Here is a 14,134-nt window from a genome sequence, read left to right on the forward strand (position 1 = left end):
AATGTCTTTACCCAGAGAATGGTGAGAATGGGGAACTCGCTACCACAGGGAGTAGTTGAGGTGAACAGCACAGATGCATTTATGGGGAAGCCACATGAGGGAGAAAGGAATGGGAGGAGATGTTGATCGGGTTAATTGAAATAGGGTGGGTGTGGGGCATAAACACTGGCATGGACCAGTTGGGCCGAATGGCCTGTTTCTGTGCTGTATTCTATGTAACACCATGAACAGTCAATCGAAGGGAATCATCAGCACAACAGTCTTAAAGATTAAACAGCAGTACAAGAATTTATAAAACATTCATCCATTCCACGTTCATGTCGCCCCAGCTACAGAACAGTGTGAACTCGCTGGTGTCTCTTCAGGTCCTTCGCCGATTTAAAGCTCTTACCACAGTCAGAACACTTGCATGGTTTCTCATCAGTGTGAACTCGCTGGTGTCTCACCAAGTGGGATGACAGAGTGAATCCCTTCCCACACACGGAGCAGGTGAACAGCTTCTCCCCAGTGTGAGTACGCTGGTGTGTCGTCAAATTTCCAGAGCTTTTAAACCTCTTCCCACAGTCAGAACATTTAAACGGCCTCTCTCCAGTGTGAACTCGCTGGTGTTCAAGCAGAGTTGAGGACTGAGTGAATCCCATCCCACACACAGAGCAGGTGAACGGCCTCTCCCCAGTGTGAACTCGCTGGTGTCTATGGAGGCTGGATGACTGAGTGAATCCCTTCCCACATTCAATACACGTGAACGGCCTCTCCCCATTGTGAACTCGCTGGTGCATCTGGAGCTTGGATAACTCTGCGAATCCCTTCTCACACGGAGCAGGTGAACGGCCTCTCCCTGGTGGGAACTCGCTGGTGTGTCAACAGGTGGGAGGACTGAGTGAATCCCTTCCCACACTCGGAGCAGGTGAACGGCCTCTCCCCGGTGTGACTGCATCGATGAGATTCCAGCTGGGATGGGCAATCGAATCCCTTCCAACAGTCTCCACATTTCCACCATTTCTCCGTGGTGCGGGTGTCCTTGAGTCTCTCCAGGTTGGACGATCAGTTGAAGCCTCATCCACACACAGAACACGTGTACGGTTTCTCCCCGCTGTGAATGGTGCGATGTTTTTTCAGGCTGTGTAACTGGTTAAACCTCTTTCCACAGTCAGTGCACTGGAACACTCTCACTCGGGTGTGTGTTTTCCAGTCACACGGATGTTTGAAATCTTTTCCCACAGACAGAACAGACAAACATTTGTCCTTCCATATTCAAAGGTCAATGATATTCAGGTCCTGATGAATGGAGTGACTCTGTCAGATCTTGATGTGATGTTTGGTTTGAGTTTCCCGTCTGTAAATCCTGCCCTTCTCACACCCTGTAAAAGGAGTTTACAAAAGCCATCACTGTAAATACAGGATAGAAATTCAGAACAGACAATTCTAGTTTCTGTGGAACATTCTTTCCCCTCTTGTTCCCCCAAAGCTGTAAATCCCGGTCCCACACACTCTCCCTCCTCCCTGTGCTGAAATCCAAACCCATCGCACCATCTCCAACATTTCTTTCCTCCACTCCCAGTTTTCCCCCTCCCTCTACTCTGGTTGGGTTCAGTTCCACACCCGCTGTGTGCAGAGTGAGAATAAAATCAATGAGTCAATGATTGTCTCTCCTGGTCACGGGGATCCTGAAGCCCTGCCCACTCTTTGTTCCTGTACCAAGATGGCCACACATGCGCCGTGCTGTAGGTGGAACCGGTCTGCCTTTCCTCCACCAAGATGGCGGCGCGTAACCCGGGCCTGTCACCGAGAAAAAGCCTCACAGCTGCCGTCTGGTGGAACACAGACCGGGCCACTGAATCTCATTCGGGCCTGAGGCCGTTCTCCAACTTTATAAACCCTGCGGCGTGGCCTACCCGCAGTTTATTAATCTCCCGACCCCGCTCCCGCCGACCTGCAGCTCCGCCCGGCGACCGTGCAGGGTTTTCTTGTAAAGTCGGTGAGGGACACGTGACCCGGGCCCAGTGACTGATTGACGGGAGCTTCCGACCAACAGGAAGCGAGCAGGGCGGGGCTGGAGGAGTGAGCTGGCGGCGGGTCCTCCAACCAATCGGGGAGCCTGAGGGGCGGGACTTGTGCCGGCTGATTGTCTGATCCGCAGGGCAGCGAGTTTCTCCAGTCCCTTGTTCAGGGCCCGGGTCCCGGGGAGGCTGTGGCCCTTTATTCCCCTCATTGGACACAAGGCTCTTTGGCTCACAACCCACAGGCTCAGATTGCAATTCAGACTTTTTAAATTCATGAATAAAAGCAGATAAACCTCGTGCTTCTGTGGCACAAACTTTTTAATATTTGGGAGTAAAAGTACAAGTTTTTTCCCCTCTGGGGAATTAGTTATTAGTTTCAGGAAACAACAACAACCACTTGTATTTATAAAGCGCCTTTAATGTAGTGAAACATCCCAAGGCTCTTCACAGGAGCGTTAGAAAACAAAATCTGACACCGAGCCACATAAAGCGATATTCGGGCAGATGACCAAAAGCTTGGTCAAAGAAGTAGGTTTTAAGGAGCATCTTAAAGGAGGAGAGAGAGGTAGAGAGATGGAGAGGTTTAGGGAGGGAATTCCAGAGCTTAGGGCCCAGGCAGCTGAAGGCACGGCCGCCAATGGTGGAGCGATTAAAATCGGGGAGGCTCAAGAGGCCTGAATTAGAGAAGCGCAAATATCTCGGAAGGTTGTCGGGGCTGGAAGAGATTCCAGAGATAGGGAGGGGCGAGGCCACGGAGGGATTTGAAAACAAGGATGAAAATTTTAAGGATGAGACACTTGAAGAAAAGCAGGGATAATAATAACAATCAACTTTATTGTCATTGTTAGTGCACAAGTGCAGTACAACGAAATGTAGGCTTGCGGCTCCCGAGAGTGTACATTTAGATTAAGACATTTAAACATTCAACATTCATTTGGCTTGTAATACATTAACATAAACATAACCATAATAAAGTGCATTGGCAGATGTGCAGGCTTTAGAGTTTATTTGTGGAGTTCAGTTGGATGACAGCCCTGGGAAAGAAGCTGTTCCTAAATCTGGTCGTTCAGGTGCGAATGCATCTGTAGCGTCTCCCAGATGGCAGGAGGGCCGTTATGGGACAGGGTCGTTAATTCTGTTCTGCGACAGTTACTGGGACAGACTGTATCTCCTCTCTCCTCCACACAGGGATTTGTGGTAGTTAAAGGGACAGCAATTCTCCTTGTTTTGCGAGATTGTAATTAAAGGGACACTGCTCTGAGATGGCTGCGAACTTTTACTGCCACCAGCCTTTCTAAAACTTCTTCCTTTTTTGAGGATCTGTGTGAACTCGCTGGTGACTCAGCAGGTGGGATGAACTCTGAAACCTCTTTGCACAGTCAGATCATTTAAAGGGTCTCTCATCGGTTCTGGGGCAGGAGGGATCTGGTTAACAGTGATCACAATATCATTAGGTTTAAAGTAGTTATGGAAAGGGACATAATAAAATCAGCGGTGAAAATACCCAGCTGGAAGAGAGCCAGTTTCAGTGATTTGAGAAGGGATCGAGCACAGGTGGACTGGAAACAAAGATTGTCCAGGAAAACAGTGAATGATCAACGGTCCCAGACCTGAAACGTTAACTCTGTTTCTCTCTCCACGGATGCTGCCTGGCCTGCTGAGTATTTCCAGCATTTTCTGTTGTTATTCCAAATTCAGTACCCTGTCCCTCCCTTCTCTCCATATCCCTTGATCCCTTTAGCCTTAAGAAATATATCCAACTCCTTCTTGAATATATTTAATGAATTGGCCTCCACTGCCTTCTGTCGTAGAGAATTCCACAGGTTCACCACTCTCTGGGTGAAGAAATTCCTCCTCATTTCAGTCCTAAATGGCTTACCCCTTATCCTTAGACTGTGACCCCTGGTTCTGGACTCCCCGACCATCAGAAACATCCTTCCTGCATCTAGTCTGTCCAGTCCTGTTAGAATTTTACAATTTCAATGAGATCCCCTTTCATTCTTCTAAACTCCAGCGAGTACAAGTCCAATTGACCCAATCTCTCCTCATACGTCATTCCTGCCATCCCAGGTATCAGCCTGGTGAATCTTCGCTGCACTCCCTCCATGGCAAGAAAATCCTTCCTCAGATAAGGCGACCAAAACTGCACACAATACTCAAGGTGTGGTCTCACCAAGGCCCTGTACAACTGCAGCAAGACATCCTTGCTCCTGTACTCGAACCCTCTCGCTACGAAGGCCAACATACCATTTGCCTTCTTAACCGCCTGCTTCTCCCGCTGCTGAGACAAGTGGAATGCAGCAGAGGGCGCTCTTCTGAGTTTGGGGCTCAGGCCTGTTAGTGGACCAGTGCAGAGGGAACTTTACTCTGCACTGGGCTTCACTCCCTCAGCACTGCACTGGAGGGGCAGCACAGAGTTTTAGACTCGAGTCTCTGGAGTGGGACTTCAACCCACAACCTTCTGACTCAGAGGAGAGAGTGCTGCCGCCTGAGCCACGGCTGACACTCTGTATCTGACCCGTGCCGTACCTGCCCTGGGAGTGTTTGATGGGACAGTGTAGAGTGAGCTTTACCCTGTATCTAACCTGTGCTGTACCTGCCCTGGGAGTGTTTGATGGGACAGTGTAGAGGGAGCTTTACTCTGTATCTAACCTGTGCTGTACCTGCCCTGGGAGTGTTTGATGGGACAGTGTAGAGGGAGCTTTACTCTGTATCTAACTTGTTCTGTACCTGCCCTGGGAGTGTTTGATGGGACAGTGTAGAGGGAGCTTTACTCTGTATCTAACCCATGCCGTACCTGCCCTGGGAGTGTTTGATGGGGCAGTGTGGAGGGAGATTCACTCTGTATCTAACCCATGCTGTACCTGCCCTGGGAGTGTTTGATGGGACAGTGTAGAGGGAGCTTTACTCTGTATCTAACCCGTGCTGTACCTGCCCTGGGAGTATTTGATGGGACAGTGTAGAGGGAGCTTTACTCTGTATCTAACCCGTGCTGTACCTGCCCAGGGAGTGTTTGATGTTGACACCAGGTGCTGAGAATGTTAAAATGTTCCTTTTCCCCACAGTGACATCCAGCACCTTCATGAACACAAAAATTCACTTCAAGAAAGTAACACAAACCCATCAGCTTCTCCCCTGGACACCGACATTGAGAGGACCAGGAATGTCTGTAACAAGTCATCAATTAGCTCTCGTCTTATCTTAGAAACAGGGCCTCAATAGACTGGGTGTTTCAAACAAAGCTGATTTATTGATACAGAATATTAAAATCCAGTCCAGTTATTGGGGTTTTAATATCCACGAAATATAAGATGGCCACTAATAAATCCAGGAGGGAATTCAGGAGAAACGTGTTTACCCAGAGAGTGGTGAGAATGTGGAACCCGCCACCACAAAGAGTAGTTGCGGCTAAAAGTACAGATGCATTTAAGGGGAAGCCACATGAGTGTGTAAGGAATAGGAGGATATGTTGATGGGGTTAATTGAAGTAGGGTGGGTGTGGGGCATAAACACCAGCATGGACCAGTTGGGTTGAAAGTCCTGATTCTGTGCTGTACATTCTATGTAACACCAAGAACAGTCAAAAGAAGGGAATCATAGAAACATAGAAGATAGGAGCAGGAATAGGCCATTCGGCCCCTCGAGCCTGCTCCGCCATTCAATGAGATCATGGCTGATCATCCAAATTCAGTACCCTGTCCCTGCCTTCTCCCCATATCCCTTGATCCCTTTAGCTTTAAGAAATATATCCAACTCCTTCTTGAATATATTTAATGAATTGGCCTCTACTGCCTTCTGTAGTAGAGAATTCCACAGGTTCACCACTCTCTGGGTGAAGAAATTCCTCCTCATCTCAGTCCTAAATGGCTTACCCCTTATCCTTAGACTGTGACCCCTGGTTCTGGACTCCCCCACCATCGGGAACATCCTTCCTACATCTAGTCTGTCTAGTTCACAGAAATCACAGAAACCCCACAGTGCAGATAGAGGCCATTTCGGCCCATCGAGCCTGCACCGACACATATCCCACCCGATCTCCGCAACCCCTACACCAACACATATCCCACCCTATCCCCGTAACCCCACGTATTTAATCCCCCTAACACTAAGGGTCAATTTATCATAGCCAATCAACCTAACCCGCACATCTTTGGACTGTGGGAGGAAACCGGAGCACCCGGAGGAAACCCACGCAAACACGGGGAGAATGTGCAAACTCCACACAGACAGTCACCCGAGGCCGGATTCGAACCCGGGTCCCTGGCGCTGTGAGGCAACAGTGCTAACCACTATGCCACCGTGTTAGAATTTTATAAGTTTCAATGAGATCCCCTCTCATTCTTCTAAACTCCAGCGAGTATAAGCCCAGTCGACCCAATCTCTCCTCATAAGTCATTCCTGCCATCCCAGGTATCAGTCTGGTGAATCTTAGCTGCACTCATGGCAAGAACATCCTTCCTCAGATAAGGTGAGCAAAACTGCACACAATACTCAAAATGTGGTCTCACCAAGGCCCTGTACAACTGCAGCAAGACATCCTTGTTGCTGTGCTCAAACACTCTCGCTACGAAGGCCAACATACCATTTGCCTTCTTAACTGCCTGCTGCACCGGCATGCTTACCTTCAGCGACTGGTGCACAAGGACACCCAGGTCTCGTTGCACTTCCCCTTCTCCCAATCTATTGCTGTTCAGATAATTATCTGCCTCCCTGTTTTTGCCACCATAGTGGATAACTTCGCATTTATCCACGTTATACTGCATCGGTCAGGCATCTGCCCAATCACCCAACCTGTCCAAATCATATTGGAGTTTCTCAACATCCTCCTCACAGCACACACGCCCACCCAGCTTTGTGTCGTCTGCAAACTTGGAGATATTACATCTAGTTCCCTCGTCTAGATCATTTATAGTGTGAATAGCTGGCGTCCTAGGACCGATCCCTGCAGTACCCCACTAGTCACTGCCTGCCACTCGGAAAAAGACCCGTTTATTCCAACTCTTTGCTTTCTGTCTGCCAACCAGTTCTCTATCCAAGTCAGTACCTTGCCCCCAATCCCATGTGCCTTAACTTTACACGCTAATCTCTTATGCGGGACCTTACCGAAAGCCTTCTGAAAGTCCAAATACACCACATCCACTGGTTCTCCCTTATCTATTCTACCAGTTACATCCTCAAAACATTCCAGTAGATTAGTCACGCACGATTTACCTTCTTGTAAATCCATGTTGACTTTGTCAGATCCTGTCACTGTTTTCCAAGTGCTCTGCTATTACATCTTTTATAATGGACTCTAGCATTTTCCCCACTACCGATGTCAGGCTTACCGGTCTATAAGTCCCTGTTTTCTCTCTACCACCTTTTTTGAACAGTGGGGTGACATTAGCTACCCTCCAATCCATGGGAACTGTTCCAGTGTCTATAGAATCATCAGCACAGCAGTTATATAATTTTTTTGATATATATAAATGACCTGGATATTGGAATTCAGTGTAGAATTTCTAAATTTGCCGATGACACCAAACTTGGGGGTGTGACAAACAGTGAGGATGACACCAATCAACTGCAACAGGACATAGAAAGGCTAGCAGAATGGGCAGGCAAGTGGCAGATGGCATTTAATACAGAGAAGTGTGAGGTGATGCATTTTGGCAGAAGGAACAGGGAGAGGCAATATACACTTAATGGCACAGTTTTAAAGAGTGTGCAGGGACAGAGGGACCTGGGAGTTAATGTGCATAGGTCCCTGAAGGTGGCGGGACATATTGAGAGAGTGGTTAACAAAGCATATGGGATCTTGGGCTTCATAAATAGAGATATTGAGTACAAAAGTAGAGAAGTTATGCTGAAACTTTATAAAGCGCTGGTTAGGCCACAACTTGAGTATTGCGTCCAGTTCTTGTCACCAAACTTTAGGAAGGATGTGAAGGCCCTTGAGAGGGTGCAGAGGAGATTTACCAGAATGGTTCCGGGGATGGGGGATCTTAGCTACAAGGACAGGTTGGAGAAGCTGGATTTGTTTTCATTAAAGCAAAGGCGGTTGAGGGGTGATTTGATAGAGGTGTACAAGATTATGACGGGTTTGGATAGGCTAGACGGTGAAAGGCTGTTCCCACTAGTTGATGGTACAAGGACTAGGGGACACAGATTTAAGGTTATGGGCAAGTGATACAGGGGGGACGTGAGCAAAAACTTTTTTACGCAGCGAGTGGTGAGGACCTGGAACTCGGTGCCGACGGAAGTGGTGGAAGCGGAGACACTCAATGTTTTCAAGGGGAGGCTGGATAGGCACTTGAGGGAAATAAACTTGCAGGGCTACGGGGATAGAGCGGGGGAATGGGAGTGACTGGATTGCTCTACAGAGAGCCGGCACAGACTTGATGGGCCGAATGGCCTCCTTCTGTGCCGTTATGACTCTATGACTGTGACTGGAACCGTGTGAACGTGCTGGTGTCTCAGTAGGCTGGAGTACTGAGCGAATCCCTTCTCACACACGGAGCAGGTGAATGGCCTCTCCCCAGTGTGAACTCGCTGGTGCATCAGCAGGTTGGAGGACTGAGTGAATCCCTTCCCACATACAGAGCAGGTGAATGGCCTCTCTCCAGTGTGGACTTGCTTGTGTGTCAGTAGGTGGGATGGCCGAGTGAATCTCTTCCCACACACAGAGCAGGTGAATGGCCTCTCCCCAGTGTGAACTCGCTGGTGTCCCATCAGATCCCCAGAGCTTTTAAAGCTCTTCCCACAGTCAGGACATTTAAACGGCCTCTCATCGGTGTGAACTCGCTGGTGTCTCAACAGGTGGGGTGATCGAGTGAATTCCTTCCCACACATGGAGCAGGTGAATGGCCTCTCCCCAGTGTGAACTCGCTGGTGTGCCACCAGGCTTGATGACTGAGTGAATCCCTTCCCACACACGGAGCACGTGAATGGCCTCTCCCCAGTGTGAACTCGCTGGTGTCCATTCAAAATCCCAGCGCTTTTAAAGCTCATTCCACAGACAGAACATGTAAACGGTCTCTGATCGGAGTGAAGTCGCTGGTGTTCCTTCAGATCCCCAGAGGTTTTAAAGTTCATCCCACAGTCAGAACATTTAAATGGTCTCTCATCAGTGTGAACTCGCTGGTGTCCCAACAGGTGGGATGACTGAGTGAATCCCTTCCCACACACGGAGCAGGTGAATGGCCTCTCCCCGGTGTGAACTCGCTGGTGTCCGTTCAGAGTGCTGGAGCTTTTAAAGCTCACCCCACAGACAGAACATATAAATGGTCTCTGATCAGAGTGAACTCGCTGGTGTTGCTTCAGATCCCAAGAGGTTTTAAAGCTCTTCCCACAGGCAGAACAGTTAAATGGTCTCGCATCAGTGTGAACTCGCTGGTGTGCCTGTAGGTGGGATGGCCGAATGAATCCCTTCCCACACACGGAGCAGGTGAATGGTCTCTTTCCTGCTCTCTCCAGCTGGTGTCCCTTCAGCTCCTGGGACATTTGAAAGCTTTTCCCACAGTCGGAATGTTTCACCGGCCTCTCCCCAGTGTGAACTCGCTGGTGTGCCAACAGATTCGAGGACCGAGTGAATCTCTTCCCACACACGGAGCAGGTGAACAGAATCTCTCCTGCTCTCTCCAGCTGGTGTCTCTTCAGCTCCTGGGACCTTTTAAATCTCTTCCCACAGTCAGAACATTTAATCGGTCTCTCATCACTGTGAACAAGCTGGTGTCTCAGGAGGGTGGAAGAATGAGTGAATCACATTAAAAATACAGAGCAGGTCAACAGTCTCTCATCGGTGTGGACAAGCTGGTGTCTCAGCAGCACGGAGGGTGCAATTAATCCCTTCCACACACGGGGCCGGTGAACAGTTTCTCCCCAGTGTGTAGCCACTGTTGTCGCTTCAAGTACTTGTAGATTTTGAAGCTCTTCCCACACTCAGAACATTTAAAAGGTCTCTCATCAGTGTGAACTCACGGCTGTGCCAGCAGATTGGATGAGCGACTGAATCAGGTCCTGAGGAAACGTGTAACTCTGTCAGATCTTGAGGTGCTGTTTGGTTTGAGCTTCCTGTCTGTAAATGCTCCACTTCTAAAACCCTGTAAAAGGAGTGTAGAAAGGGTAAGGGGGGAAGCAGGAATCTTTTTTGGCTTATTTTGCCTCAAAGAACAAACAGGGCAGAGCCGGTCCCACTGGTGTCCTGCCGTGCCCACATTAACCAGCGGGCCAGAAACAGCCCAATCCACCTCACTGACTTGGCCCTAAAGTCAAATCAAGTCTCATCAAAGTCTCATCAAATGACATCCTTTGTGACTGTGACAAAGGTAAACTATCCCTCCTCGTCCTTCCTGACTTGTCTGCAGCCTTTGACACGGTTGACCACTCCATCCTTCTCCCAACGCCTCTCCACCGTCGTCCAGCTGGGTGGGACTGCACTCGCCTGGTTCCATTCTTATCTATCTAATCGTAGCCACAGAATCACCTGCAACGGCTTCTCTTCCCGCTCCCGAATCGTTACCTCTGGTGCCCCCAAGGATCTATCCTTGGGCCCCTCCTATTTCTCATCTAAATGCTGCCCCTTGGTGACATCATCTGAAAACACAGCATCAGTTTCCACATTTACGCTGACAACACCCAGCTCTACCTCACCACCACTTCTCTTGACCCCTCCACAATCTCTAATCCGGTTTTGGGTGAGCAGAAATTTTCTCCAATTAAATATTGGGAAGACTAAAGCAATTGTTTTCAGTCCCTAGCCACTGACTCCATCCCTCTCCCTAACATCTCTCTGAGGCTGAACCACACTGTTAACAACCTTGGTGTCATATCTGACCCTGAAATGAGCTTCCGAACACATATCCGCAGCATAACAAAGACCACCTATTTCCACCTCGGTAACATCGCCCATCTCCACCCCTGCCTCAGCTCATCCGCTGCTGAAACCCTCACCCGGCCCTTTGTTACCTCTAGACTCGACTATTCCAACGCACTCCTGGCTGGTCTCCCACATTCTACCCCACGTAAACTTGAGGTGATCCAAAACTACCCGTGTCGTAACTCAACGCCAAGTCCCGTTCACCCATCACCTCTGTGCTCGCTGACCTACATTGGCTCCCGGTTAAGCAATGCTTCGATTTCAAAATTCTCATCCTTGTTTTCAAATCCCTCCACGGCCTTGCCCCTCCCTATCTTAGTTATTCCCTTCAGCCTCACAACCACCTGCCCCCCGCGATAGAATCACAGAAAAATAATGACACGGAAGGAAGCCATTCGGCCCATCTTGTCCGTGCCAGCCGATTAAGTGCTATCCACACTAATCCCACTTTCCAGCACTTGGTCCATGGCCTTGTAGGTTACGGCACTTCAAGTGCATATCCAAGTACTTTTTAAATGTGATGAGAGTTTCTGCCTCTACCACCCTGTCAGGCAGTGAGTTCCAGACCCCCGCCACCCACTGGGTGAAAACATTTCTCCTCATCTCCCCTCTAAAGCTCCGACCAATTACTTTAAATCTACGCCCCCTGGTTGTGGACCCCTCTGCCAAGGGAAATAGGTCCTTCCTATCTCGGCCCCTCAGAATTTTATACACCTCAATCAGGTCTCCCCTCAGCCTCCTCGGTTCCAAAGAAAACAACCTCCTCCCCCCCCGGAGATATCTGCGTTCCTCCAATTCTGCCCTCTTGAGCATCCCTGATTATAATCGCTGCACCATCAGTGGCCGTGTCTTCTGTTGCCTCGGCCCTAAGCTCTGGAATTCCCTCTCTGAACCTCTCCGCCTCTCTTTCATAGAAAATAGGAGCAGGAGTCGGCCATTCGGCCCCTCGAGCCTGCTCCGCCATTCAGTGAGATCATGGCTGATCATCCAAATTCAATACCCTGTCCCTGCCTTCTCCCCATATCCCTTGATCCCTTTAGCCTTAAGAAATATATCTAACTCCTACTTGAATATATTTAATGAATTGGCCTCCACTGCCTTCTGTGGTAGAGAATTCCACAGGTTCACCACTCTCTGGGTGAAGAAATTCCTCCTCATTTCTGTCCTAAATGGCTTACCCCTTATCCTTAGACTGTGACCCCAGCTGTTCACAATATATATTAATGATCTGGACGAGGGAATTGGATGTAATATCTCCAAATTTGCAGACGACACAAAGCTGGGAGGGAGGGTATGGTGTGAGGAGGATGTCGTGAAACTCCAGTACGATTTGGACAGGTTGGGTGATTGGGCAGAAACATGGCAAATGCACTATAATGTGGATAAATGTGAGGTTATCCACTTTGGTGGCAAAAACAGGAAGGCATATTATTATTTGAATGGCAATAGATTGAGAGAAGGGGAAGTGCAAAGAGACCTGGGTGTTATTGTGCACCAGTCGCTGAAGGTAAGCATGCAGGTGCAGCAGGCGGTTAAGAAGGCAAATGGTATGTTGGCCTTTGTAGCAAGAGGGTTCGAGTACAGGAACAAGGATGTCTTGCTACAGTTGTACAGGGCCTTGGTGAGACCGCACCTTGAGTATTGTGTGCAGTTTTGGTCGCCTTATCTGAGGAAGGATGTTCTTGCCATGGAGGGAGTGCAGCGAAGATTCACCAGGCTGATACCTGGGATGGCAGGAATGACGTATGAGGAGAGATTGTGTCGATTGGGCTTATACTCACTGGAGTTTAGAAGATTGAGAGGGGATCTCATCGAAACCTATAAAATTCTGTCAGGTCTCGACAGACTAGATGCAGGAAGGATGTTTCTGATGGCCAGGGAGTCCAGAACCAGGGGTCACAGTCTAAGGATAAGGGGTAGGCCATTTAGGACTGAAATGAGGAGGAATTTCTTCACCCAGAGAGTGGTGAACCCGTGGAATTCTCTGCAACAGAGGGCAGTGGAGGCCAGTTCATTAAATATATTCAAGAAAGAGTTGGATATATTTCTTGAGGCTAAATGGATCAAGCGGTATGGGGAGAAAGCAGGGACAGGGTACTGAATTTGGATGATCAGCCATGATCTCATTGAATGGCGGAGCAGGCTCAAAGGGCCGAATGGCCTACTCCTGCTCCTATCTTCTATGTTTCTATGACCCCTGGTTCTGGACTCCTCCGCCATCGGGAACATCCTTCCTGCATCTAGTCTGTCTAGTCCTGTTAGAATTTTATAAGTTTCAGTGAGATCCTCTCTCATTCTTCTGAATTCAAGAGAATACAGGCCTAGTTTACTCAATCTCTTCTCATACGACAGTCCCGCCATCCCAGGAATCAATCTCGTGAACCTTCATTGCACTCCCTCTATGGCAAGTATATCCTTCCTTAGGTAAGGAGACCAAAATTGTACACAGTACTCCAGGTGTGGTCTCACCAAGGCCCTTTATAATTGGAGTAAGACTTCTTTACTCCTGTACATATATTTCTTAAGGCTAAAGGGATATGGGGAGAAGGCAGGGACAGGGTACTGAATTTGGATGATCAGCCATGATCTCATTGAATGGGGGAACAGGCTCAAGGGGCCGAATGGCCTACTCCTGCTCCTATCTTGTATGTTTCTATGTATTCAATCTTTCCTTGTAGTTGAAATTCTCTAGTCCTGGCAACATCCTCGAAAATCTCCCGTCTGGAGCACAGTCACATCTTTCCTGCAATGGGGCGAGCAGAACTGCACGCAGCACTCTAGCCGGTGGCCTAACTGGTGTTTTGTACAGTTCAAGCAGAACCTCCCTGCTCTTACATGATACAGAAAGAGAGAGGCACTGCCCCTTTAAATACCTGGGGGGCACCCATTCCCCTTTAAATGGCCAAGCAATTTTTTTTGTTGAAAAGGGGCCGCAGTCCCCTTTGACTCACACCCCCCCCCCCCCCACCCCCCCCCACCCACCACAAATACTCACAAGAGAGAGAGAGGAGGAAGAATGCTGGTCTTTGTCCCTTTAAAAGTGGCTGCCCACCAAAATGTTCACAGCACCAGGGCTCTTTGTTCTGGATAAAAGTCGAAAAGAGAAAAGGTTCACTTATTTTTAAATGAATGCAGTTGATGAATAGCCTTGCAATAAAGGTAATGCAAAGGAATAAACACTCACAAGCTGGGTTTTTTTCCACCCCCTCCTCCCCTTCCCTTTAACAGCTCCTGCAGACAATGAAAGCAGGAAAGCGGCCTGCAGCCCACCGAG

At 48.8% G+C, this 14,134-nt stretch overlaps 1 protein-coding gene across 1 annotated transcript in view; it reads right to left on the minus strand.

Moving 5' to 3' along the window:
* Positions 1–13,937, minus strand: part of LOC147083134 (uncharacterized) — a 274,211-nt gene extending 260,274 nt beyond the window's left edge. The window contains exon 1 of the mRNA XM_085980240.1: positions 13,856–13,937. The gene's annotated coding sequence lies outside the window, so the exon portion shown is untranslated. The remainder of the gene's footprint in view (positions 1–13,855) is intronic.
* Between the last annotated feature and the right edge of the window lie 197 nt (positions 13,938–14,134).

Source organism: Somniosus microcephalus, unplaced genomic scaffold (assembly GCF_052327205.1).
Source record: "Somniosus microcephalus isolate GS21.2 unplaced genomic scaffold, FLI_Smic_1.0 scaffold74, whole genome shotgun sequence".
NCBI lineage: Eukaryota > Metazoa > Chordata > Chondrichthyes > Squaliformes > Somniosidae > Somniosus > Somniosus microcephalus.